We start from the raw sequence: 11,487 nt of genomic DNA on the forward strand, positions 1-11,487 counted from the left end.
TAAAAAAACACAGCAGGCTATCATCAGCATGTTAACAGTTAGCATGCGTCATGTACCGAGATAGGTTTATACTTGTAAACAGTAGTTTTGAATAAAACCAAAATAGCTAGCATGCTAATGTTAACATGCTTACAGTACGCATGCACCAAATGAAAAAATACCTGTTATTATGTATCAAGAACCAAAATATATATTTCTGCAAAAAGATCTTAAAAAAAATAGCTTGCTAATGTTAGCATGCTATAGGTAACATGTAAACATGCAAACGTTATTATGCGTTAGGTACTAGAATGTATGACTAGAAAGAGTAGACTCATAAAACATTGGTATTAACTTACAGAATTAGAATTAAAAAAAATAGTAGTATGCCAATGTTAACATGCATCAAGGTATCAAAAATATGTGCCTCTGAAGTGTATGTCTGTAAAGAGAACAAACAATGCTAACATTACAATGATTACAGTAAACATGTATGAAGTGCCAAACTATAAGGCGTTTACTTGTAAAATTAGCTAAAAAAATAGCATGCTAATTAGAGATGTCCGATATTAGCTTTTTTTGCCAATATCCGATATTGTCCAACTCTTAATTACCGATCCCAATATCAACCGATACCGATATATACAGTCGTGGAATTAACACATTATTATGCCTAATTTTGTTGTGATGCCCCGCTGGATGCATTAAACAATGTAACAAGCTTTTCCAAAATAAATCAACTCAAGTTATGGAAAAAAATGCCAACATGGCACTGCCATATTTATTATTGAAGTCACAAAGTGCATTATTTTTTTAACATGCCTCAAAACAGCATCTTGGAATTTGGGCCATGCTTTCCCTGAGAGAGCATGAGGAGTTTGAGGTGGGCGGGGTTGAAGGGGATAGCGGGGGGTGTATATTGTAGCGTCCCGGAAGAGTTTGTGCTGCAAGGCGTTCTGGGTATTTGTTCTGTTGTGTTCATGTTGTATTACAGTGAGGATGTTCTCCCGAAATGGGTTTGTCATTCTTGTTTGGTGTGGGTTTACAGTGTGGCGCATATTTATAACAGTGTTAAAGTTGTTTATACGGCCACCCTCAGTGTGACCTGTATGGCTGTTGACCAAGTATGCCTTGCATTCCCTTGTGTGTGTGAAAAGCCGTAGATATTATGTGATTGGGCCGGCACGCGAAGGCAGTGCCTTTAAGGTTTATTGACGCTCTGTACTTCTCCCTACATCCGTGTACAGAGCGGCGTTTTAAAGTCATGAATTTTACTTTTTATAACCGATACCGATGATTTTGAAACCGATACAGATAATTTTAAATATATAAATTTTAAAGCATTTATTGAACATCTCTAATGTTAACCATTTGTATGAGTCAAGTACGAAAATATGATGATTGAGGTAAATACTTGCAAAAATAGCTATAAAAAAAAAAAAGGTTACATGCTAATGTTAGCATGTTAAACAGTTGTACCAAGATATATGATATGATGTGTATACCTGCAAAAGTAACCAAAGAAGTTAGCATGACAATTAGAGATGTCCGATGATATCGGACTGCCGATATTATCGGCCGATAAATACTTTAAAATGTAATATTGGAAATTATAGGTATCGGTTTCAAAAAGTAAAATTTAGGACTTTTTAAAAACGCCGCTGTACGGGCGGTACACGGACGTAGGGAGAAGTACAGAGCGCCAATAAACCTTAAAGGCAATGCCTTTGCGTGCCAGCCCAGTTACATAATATCTACGGCTTTTCACACACACTAGTGAATGCAAGCATACTTGGTCAACAGCCATACAGGTCACACTGAGGGTGGCTGTATAAACAACTTTAACACTGTTGCCAATATGCGCCACACTGTGAACCCACTCCAAACAAAAATGACAAACACATTTCGGGACAACATCCGCACCGTAACACAACAAAACAAATACCAAGAAACCCTTGCAGCACTAACTCTTCCTGGACACTACAAAATACACCCCCGCTACCCTCCCCTCCCCCACCTCAACTTCACCCACCTCAACCTCTTCATATTCTCTCAGGGAAAGCATGTCCAAAATTTCAAGCTGCTGTTTTGAGGCATGTTGAAAAAATAATGCACTTTGTGACTTCATTAATAAATACGGCAGTGCCATGTTGGCATTTTTTTCCATAACTTGAGTTGATTTATTTTGGAAAACCTTGATACATTGTTTAATGCATCCAGCGGGGCATCACAACAAAATTTGGCATAATCATGTGTTAATTCCATGACTGTATATATCGGTATCGGTTGATATCGGAATCGGTAATTAAGAGTCGGACAATATCGTAATATCGGCAAAAAAGCCATTATTGGACATCTCTAGTGATAATGTTAGCATGCTAACAGTTAGCATGTGTCAGATAACAATATAATTAACTCTAAGGCATATATACCTGCAAAAAGAACTGATATAAAATAAAAAAAGATAGAATGTCAGTGTTAGCATTTAGTGGTAAATGTGGACTTGCGCATTCATTTCGGATGGAAAAAATGTCACAGAAAACGTGGAATTGTCGGACATCTGGGATTTTTTTTCCGCACGCATGTCAAGAAGACGTTGAATATTTGGAAAGTGGAATGGTTTGAATTGGACGCAAAATCGTGGTGAAGAAGGCAGTGGAAAGACAGGGTGGAATATTAATTAGGATACTATAAAACTGTGTCATGTGTAAATATACAGTATGTGAGAATACTGAAAAGCAACAAATGCTGTCAGCTCATTTAGTTCCTCTTCATGCTGACAAAGAAAAACTACAGCAAATCCCAAACACTTACAGGAAGCTAATAGAGCTTGACCTTGAGGCGTGCCACAAATGGATTCAGTCCTACCGGTTTGCCCTTGCTCATAAACACATTATAATGGGACTGTGTGTTAGTGCAACTTGTCAGATGTCATGCTCCTAAACATAGCTCATGTGCACCCTGGTCTGCCAAAGAACAGGAAGACATAGCAGGAAGGACTAGTGTTGTCAACTTACACCTTTGGATGCGGTTTTTCAAAAGAGCAAAAGAATCTAGGGACTTTTTTTTTTTAATAGAACACTTTTGGGGAAACTATTATGAAAGAACATAGGGCTTGCCCCAAGACCACTGTCTGAAAAAAACTCAAAACAGCTCCATATTGCTTGTGACATTAAAAAAAACAGTGAGAAAGTGAGAGAAGAAAATCAGTTTGTATTTCTAATCATATTGTTTCCAAGCACATGCGGGAACCTTATTTGGTTCTTCAATAAATAGGCCTGCCAGCCGAATTGTATTTGTGCTACCAAATACTCATTCACATAGAATCAAAGGGTACCATATTTCGATACCTTTTTTGAATGTGTCGTCTTGTCCTGTGGCCGACTCGGCACCGACTCGGCACCGACTCGGCACCGACTCAAGCACTTGGTGGGCAAACAGGCGTATCCTAGCAATTGCCTGGATGTAATGTTGCGATTTTCCATATCAACAAAGCAAGCGTGCCTGTTAGAAAGCACTTAAAAGTAAAGCTACACTTTTTTAAAATGCGCGATGTCGAAGCTAATTTATATTGGATTTATCATGTACACGCTACTGATTAGCATTAGCGATTTTACATGGGGATTTTAACATTTCCAGATTTGTCAAAATCAAGACGACAAATACTGACATGCATGATGCAATCACACAGCTGGTGTGTAATTAATAAAATACTTACAATATAACCACCTTATGGGTGCAACAAAAAGCAAGGCTGCCACATTCAAATGAATACTAATAGATTACTTTCTGAATACGACAACTCACTTTAAACAAATGAGACTCCAAAGTAGGAACGGGTACCGTTGACATTTGAACTGATACCGGTATCGATTCCCAGGTACCAGGAATTGAGATATTTACATATATACAGTCGTGGTCAAAAGTTTACATACACTTGTGAAGGACATAATGTCATGGCTGTCTTGAGTTTCCAATATTTTTTACAAGTCTTACTTTTTTGTGATAGAGTGGTTGGAGCACATACTTGTTGGCCACAAAAAACATTCATGAAGTTTGGTTCTTTTATGAATTTATTATGGGTCTACTGAAAATGTGACCAAATCTGCTTGGTCAAAAGTATCCATCCATCTTCTTCCGCATATCCGAGGTCGGGTCGCGGGGGCAACAGCCTAAGCAGGGAAACCCAGACTTCCCTCTCCCCAGCCACTTCGTTTAGCTCTTCCCGGGGGAATCCCGAGGCGTTCCCAGGCCAGCCGGGAGACATAGTCTTCCCAACGTGTCCTGGGTCTTCCCCGTGGCCTCCTACCGGTTGGACGTGCCCTAAACACCTCCCTAGGGAGGCGTTTGGGTGGCATCCTGACCAGATGCCCGAACCACCTCATCTGGCTCCTCTCGATGTGAAGGAGCAGCGGCTTTACTTTGAGTTCCTCCCGGATGGCAGAGCTTCTCACCCTATCTCCAAGGGAGAGCCCCGCCACACGGCGGAGGAAACTTATTTCGGCCGCTGGTACCCGTGATCTTATCCTTTCGGTCATGACCCAAAGCTCATGACCATAGGTGAGGATGGGAACGTAGATCGACCGGTAAATTGAGAGCTTTGCTCCTTCTTCACCACAACGGATCGGTACAACGTCCGCATTACTGAAGACGCCGCACCGATCCGCCTGTCGATCTCACGATCCTCTCTTCCCTTACTCGTGAACGAGACTCCTAGGTACTTGAACTCCTCCACTTGGGGCAGGGTCTCTTCCCCAACCCGGAGATAGCATTCCACCCTTTTCCGTGCGAGAACCATGGACTCGGACTTGGAGGTGCTGATTCTCATTCCGGTCGCTTCACACTTGGCTGCGAACCGACCCAGTGAGAGCTGAAGATCCAGGTCAGATGAAACCATCAGGACCACATCATCTGCAAAAAGCAGAGACCTAATCCTGCGGTCACCAAACCGGAACCCCTCAACGCCTTGACTGCGTCTAGAAATTCTGTCCATAAAAGTTATGAACAGAATCGGTGACAAAGGACAGCCTTGGCGGAGTCCAACCCTCACAGGAAATGTGTTCGACTTACTGCCGGCAATGCGGACCAAGCTCTGGCACTGATCGTACAGGGAACGGACCGCCACAATAAGACAGTCCGATACCCCATACTCTCCGAGCACTCCCCACAGGACTTCCCGAGGGACACGGTCGAATGCCTTCTCCAAGTCCACAAAGCACATGTAGACTGGTTGGGCAAACTCCCATGCACCCTCAAGAACCCTGCCGAGAGTATAGAGCTGGTCCACAGTTCCACGACCAGGACGAAAACCACACTGTTCCTCCTGAATCCAAGGTTCGACTATCCGGCGTAGCCTCCTCTCCAGTACACCTGAATAAACCTTACCGGGAAGGCTGAGGAATGTGATCCCACGATAGTTGGAACACACCCTCCGGTCCCCCTTCTTAAAGAGAGGAACCACCACCCCGGTCTGCCAATCCAGAGGTACCGCCCCCGATATCCACGCGATTTTGCAGAGTCTTGTCAACCAAGACAGCCCCACAGCATCCAGAGCCTTAAGGAACTCCGGGCGGACCTCATCCACCCCTGGGGCCTTGCCACCGAGGAGCTTTTTAACTACCTCAGCGACCTCAGCCCCAGAAATAGGAGAGTCCACCACAGATTCCCCAGGCACTGCTTCCTCATAGGAAGAGGTGTTGGTGGGATTGAGGAGTTCTTCGAAGTATTCCTTCCACCTATCCACAACATCCGCAGTTGAGGTCAGCCGAACACCATCCGCACCATACACGGTGTTGATAGTGCACTGCTTCCCCTTCCTGAGGCGGCGAACGGTGGTCCAGAATCGCTTCGAAGCCGTCCGGAAGTCGTTTTCCATGGCTTCCCCGAACTCCTCCCATGTCCGAGTATTTGCCTCCGCGGCCGCTGAAGCTGCACACCGCTTGGCCTGTCGGTACCCGTCCACTGCCTCCGGAGTCCTATGAGCCAAAAGGACCCGATAGGACTCCTTCTTCAGCTTGACGGCATCCCTCACCGCTGGTGTCCACCAAGGGGTTTTAGGATTGCCGCCCCGACAAGCACCAACTACCTTGCGGCCACAGCTACGATCTGCCGCCTCGACAATAAAGGTGCGGAACATGGTCCACTCGGACTCAATGTCCAGCACCTCCCTTGTGACATGTTCAAAGTTCTTCCAGAGGTGGGAATTGAAACTTTCTCTGACAGGAGACTCTGCCAGACGTTCCCAGCAGACCCTCACAATGCGTTTGGGCCTCCCAGGTCTGTCCGGCATCCTCCCCCACCATCGCAGCCAACTCACCACCAGGTGGTGATCGGTAAAAAGCTCCGCCCCTCTCTTCACCCGAGTGTCCAAAACATAAGGCCGCAAATCCGATGACACAACTACAAAGTCGATCATGGAACTGCGGCCTCGGGTGTCCTGGTGCCAAGTGCACATATGGACACCCTTATGTTTGAACATGGTGTTTGCTATGGACAAACTGTGACGAGCACAAAAGTCCAATAACAAAACACCACTCGGGTTCAGATCCGGGCGGCCATTCTTCCCAATCACGCCTCTGCAGGTTTCACTGTCGTTGCCAACGTGAGCGTTGAAGTCTCCCAGTAGGACAAGGGAATCACCCGGGGGAGCACTTTCCAGTACTCCCTCGAGTGCTCCCAAAAAGGGTGGGTATTCTGAACTGCTGTTTGGTAGGTAAGCACAAACAACAGTCAGGACCCGTCCCCCCACCCGAAGGCGGAGGGAGGCTACCCTTTCGTCCACCGGGTTAAACTCCAACGTGCAGGCTTTGAGCCGGGGGGAAACAAGAATAGCCACCCCAGCCCGTCGCCTCTCACTGCCGGCAACGCCAGAGTGGAAGATGGTCCAGTCCCTCTCGAGAGAAGTGGTTCCAGAGCCCTTGCTGTGCGTCGAAGTGAGTCCGACTATATCCAGCCGGAAATTCTCGACTTCGCGCACTAGCTCAGGCTCTTTCCCCCCCAGTGAGGTGACGTTCCACGTCCCAAGAGCTAGCTTCTGTAGCCGAGGATCGGACCGCCAAGTGCCCTGCCTTCGGCTGCCGCCCAGCTCACATTGCACCCGACCTCTATGGCCCCTGCTATGGGTGGTGAGCCCATTGGAGGGATGACCCACGTTGCCTCTTCGGGATGTGCCCGGCCGGGCCCCATGTGAACAGGCCCGGCCACCAGGCACTCGCCATCGTGCCCCACCTCCGGGCCTGGCTCCAGAGGGAGGCCCCGGTGACCCGCGTCCGGGCGAGGGAAATCTGGGTCCATGTTTTTTCTTCTTCATAAAGGTCTTCGAGCTGCTCTTTTTCTGATCCCTCACGTAGAACCTGTTTGCCTTGGGAGACCCTACCAGGGGGCATAAAGCCCCCGGACAACATAGCTCCTAGGATCATTGGGACACGCAAACTCCTCTACCACGATAAGGTGCAGCTCAGAGAGGAGTTGGTCAAAAGTATAAAATACAAAAAAATTAATTATCATTGTTGGTGATGTAGAAAAGTTACAATCAAATCAAATTAGCTTCATGGCATGGCATGGCATGGCATGGCATGGCATGGCCTCTTAACTTCATTTAAATAGGGCTCATGTGTTGAAGTCATTAGACCCGGTTACAAACGCGACAATAGGAAAGTCGAAGGAACTCAGCACAACTCTAAAAAAACTAATCATTGACTTGAACAAGTCAGGAAAGTCACTTTGAACTATTTCAAAGCAGCTTAAGGTCCCAAGAGCAACTGTGCAGAGAATTGTTCGTTAGTATAAAGTGCATGGCACAGTTTTGTCACTGCCACGATCAGGAAGAAAACGCAAGCTATCACCTTCTGCCGAGAGAAAATTGGTCAAGATGATCAAGAGTCAACCGAGAACCACCAAAAAGCAGGTCTCCAATGAATTGGAAGCTGCCGGAACACAGGTGTCAGTGTCCACAGTCAAGCATGTTTTGCATCACCATGGACTGAGAAGCTACCATGCAAGAAGAAAGCCCTTGCTCCAGAAGCGAGACCTTAAGGCTCGTCTAAAGTTTGCTGCTGAACACATGGACAAAGATAAGACCTTCTGGAGGAAAGTTCTGTGGTCAGATGAAACAAAAATGAAACTGTTTGGCCACAATACTCAGCAATATGTTTGGGGGAAAAAAGGTGAGGCCTTTTCTTTTCAAGAACACCATCCCTACCGTCAACCATGGTGGTGGTAGTATTATGCTCCTTGCCTGTTTTTCCGCGAATGAACTGGTGTTTTACAAAGAGTAAATGGGACAATGAAAAAGGAGAATTACCTCAAAATTCTTCAAGACAACTTAAAATCATCAGCCCGGAGGTTGGGCCTTGGGCGCAGTTGGGTGAACAGGACAATGACCCCAAACACACGTCAAAAGTGATAAAGGAATGGCTAAATCAGGCTAGCATGAAGGTTTTAGAATGGCCTTCCCAAAGTCCTGACTTAAATGTGTGGACAATGCTGAAGAAACAAGTCCAAGTCAGAAAACCAACAAATTTAACTGAACTGCACTAATATTGTTAAGAGGAGTGGTCAAAAATTCAACCAGAAGCTTGTGGATGGCTACCAAAAGCACCTTATTGCCAAGGTGATTGTAACCAAATATTAACATTGCTGTATGTATACTTGTGACCCAGCAGATTTGGTCACATTTTCAGGAGACCCATAATAAATCCATAAAAGAACCAAACTTCAAGAATGTTTTGTGTGACAAACAAGTGCTACAACCACTCTATCACAAAACATATGAGTTGCAGAAATTATTGGAAACTCAAGACAGCCATGACATTATGTTCTTTACAAGTGTATGTAAACTTTTGACCATGACTGTATATACAAAACCCAAAACCAATGATGTTGGCAAGTTGTGTAATTTGTGAGTAAAAACAGAATACAGTGATTTGCAAAACCTTTTCAACTTATATTCAATTGAATAGACTGCAAAGACAAGATATTTAATGTTCGAACTGAGAAATTTTTTTGTGTGCAAATAATTATTAACTTAGAATTTAATGGCAGCAACACATTGCTAGAAAGTTGGCACAGGGACATTTTTACCTCTGTGTTACATGGCTTTTCCTTTTAACAACACTCAGTAAACGTTTGGGAACTGAGGATACCAATTTTTGAAGCTTTTCAGGTGGAATTGTTTCCCATTCTTGCTTGATGTACAGCTTAAATTGTTCAACAGTCCGGGGTCTCTCTTGTGGTATTTTAGGCTTCACATTTTTTCAACTGGAGACAGGTCTGGACAACAGGCAGGCCTGTCTAGTACCCGCACTCTTGCTTGGATGGCAACATATGTTGCTCCAAACCTGTATGTACCTTTCAGCATTAATGGTGCCTTCACAGATGTGTAACTTACCCATGCCTTGGGCAATAAAACACCCCCATACCATCACAGATGCTGGCTTTTGAACTTTGCGCCTATAACAGCCCGGATGTTTTTTTTTCTTTGGTCCGGAGGACACGACGTTCACAGTTTCCATGAACAATTTGAATTATGGACTCGTCAGGCCTCAGAAAACTTTTCCATTTTGCATTAGTCCATCTTAGATGAACTCGGGCCCAGCGAAGCCGGCAGCGTTTCTGGGTGTTGTTGATAAATGGCTTTCGCTTTGCATAATACACAGCGATGTCGGATTTTGATGCTGTACCGTCTGAGGGATCATAGGTCCGTAATATCTTCGCTTACTTGCAGTAATTTCTCCAAATTCTCTGAACCTTTTGATGATATTACGGATCCTTGATGGTAAAATCCCTAAATTCCTTGCAATAGCTGGTTGAGAAATGTTGTTCTTAAACTGTTGGACAAATTTCTCAGTCATTTGTTCACAAAGTGGTGACCCTCGCCCCATCCTTATTTGTGAATGATTGAGCAAATCATGGAAGCTGCTTTTATACCCAATCATGGCACCCACTTCTGCCGAATTATCCTGTTCCCCTGTGGGATGTTCCAAATAAGTGTTTGATGAGCATTCCTCAACTTTCTCAGTCTTTTTTGCCACTTGTGCCAGGATTTTAAGACATGTTGCATGCATCACATTCCAAATGAGCTAATATTCGTAAAAAATTCAGTTAACCAGTCCGAACATTAAGTATCTTGTGTTTGCTGTCTATTCAATTGAAAATAGTTTGAAAAGGATTTGCAAATCATTGTATTCTGTTTTTTTTTTTTTACGATTTACAAAACAGGCCAACTTCAATGGTTTGGGGTATTGTACATATATATATATACAGTCAACAAAATAAGTATTTTAACACCCTGCTCTTTTGCAAGTTCTCCCACTTAGAAATCATTGAGGGGTCTGAAATGTTCACAGTTGGTGCATGTCCACTGTATGAGAGATAACCTAAAAAGAAAAATCCAGAAATCACAATCTACGATTTTTTAACAATTTATTCGTGTGATACAGCTGAAAATAAGTATTTGAAAACCTGTCCATCAGCTAGAATTCTGACCCTCAGAGACCTGTGAGTCCGCCTTTAAAAGTCCTCCTCCACATCCACTGTATTATCCTGAATCAGATACACCTGTGTGAGGTCGTTAGCTGCATAAAGACACCTGTCCACCCCATACAATCAGTAAGACCCAAACATTCAGCATGGCTAAGAGCAAAAAGCTGTCCAAAGACACCAGAGATAAAATTGTACAACTCCACAAGGATCGAAAGGGCTCTGGAGAAATTGCCAAGCAGCTTGGTGAAAAAAAGTCCACTGTTGGAGCAATCATTAGAAAATGGAAGAAGCTAAACATGACGGTCAATGTCAATCGGAGTGGAGCCCCATGCAAGATATCACCTCGTGGGGTCTTAATGATGCTAAGAAAGGTGAGGAATCAGCCCAGGACTACACGGGAGGATTTGGTCAATGACCTGAAAAGAGCTGGGACCGCTGTTTCCATGGTCACTGTTGGTAATACACTAAGACGTCATGGTTTGAAATCATGCATGGAACGGAAGTTTCCCCTGCGTAAACCAGCACGTTAAGGCCTGTCTTAAATTTGCCAATGACCATTTGGATGATCCAGAGGAGTCATGGGAGAAAGGTTTGTGGAGAGATGAGACCAAAATTGACCTTTTTAGTCATAATTCCACTATGAGTGTTTGGAGGAAGAAGACTGATACCATCCCAAGAACACCATCCTACTGTGAAGCATGGGGGTGGTAGCATCATGCTTTGGGGGTATTTTTCTGCTCATGGGACAGGACGACTGTACTGTACTAAAGGCCTACTGAAACCCACTACTACCGACCACGCAGTCTGATAGTTTATATATCAATGATGAAATCTTAACATTGCAACACATGCCAATACGGCCAGGTTTGGTTTACTAAATTGTAATTTTAAATTTCCCAAGAGGTATCCTGTTGAAAACGTCGCGGAATGATGACGCTTATGTTGACGCGTGCTTGTGACGTTATTGGTTGGAGCGGACATTTTATCCCAGCACCACTCATGGCTAAAAGTCGTCTGCTTTAATCG

General features: G+C 44.4%; 1 protein-coding gene across 5 annotated transcripts in view; it reads right to left on the bottom strand.

Moving 5' to 3' along the window:
- swt1 (SWT1 RNA endoribonuclease homolog) overlaps positions 1-11,487 on the bottom strand; it is an 83,743-nt gene that overhangs the window by 7,090 nt on the left and 65,166 nt on the right. The window lies entirely within an intron of this gene.

The sequence above is a fragment of the Nerophis ophidion genome, linkage group LG22 (assembly GCF_033978795.1).
Source record: "Nerophis ophidion isolate RoL-2023_Sa linkage group LG22, RoL_Noph_v1.0, whole genome shotgun sequence".
Lineage (NCBI taxonomy): Eukaryota > Metazoa > Chordata > Actinopteri > Syngnathiformes > Syngnathidae > Nerophis > Nerophis ophidion.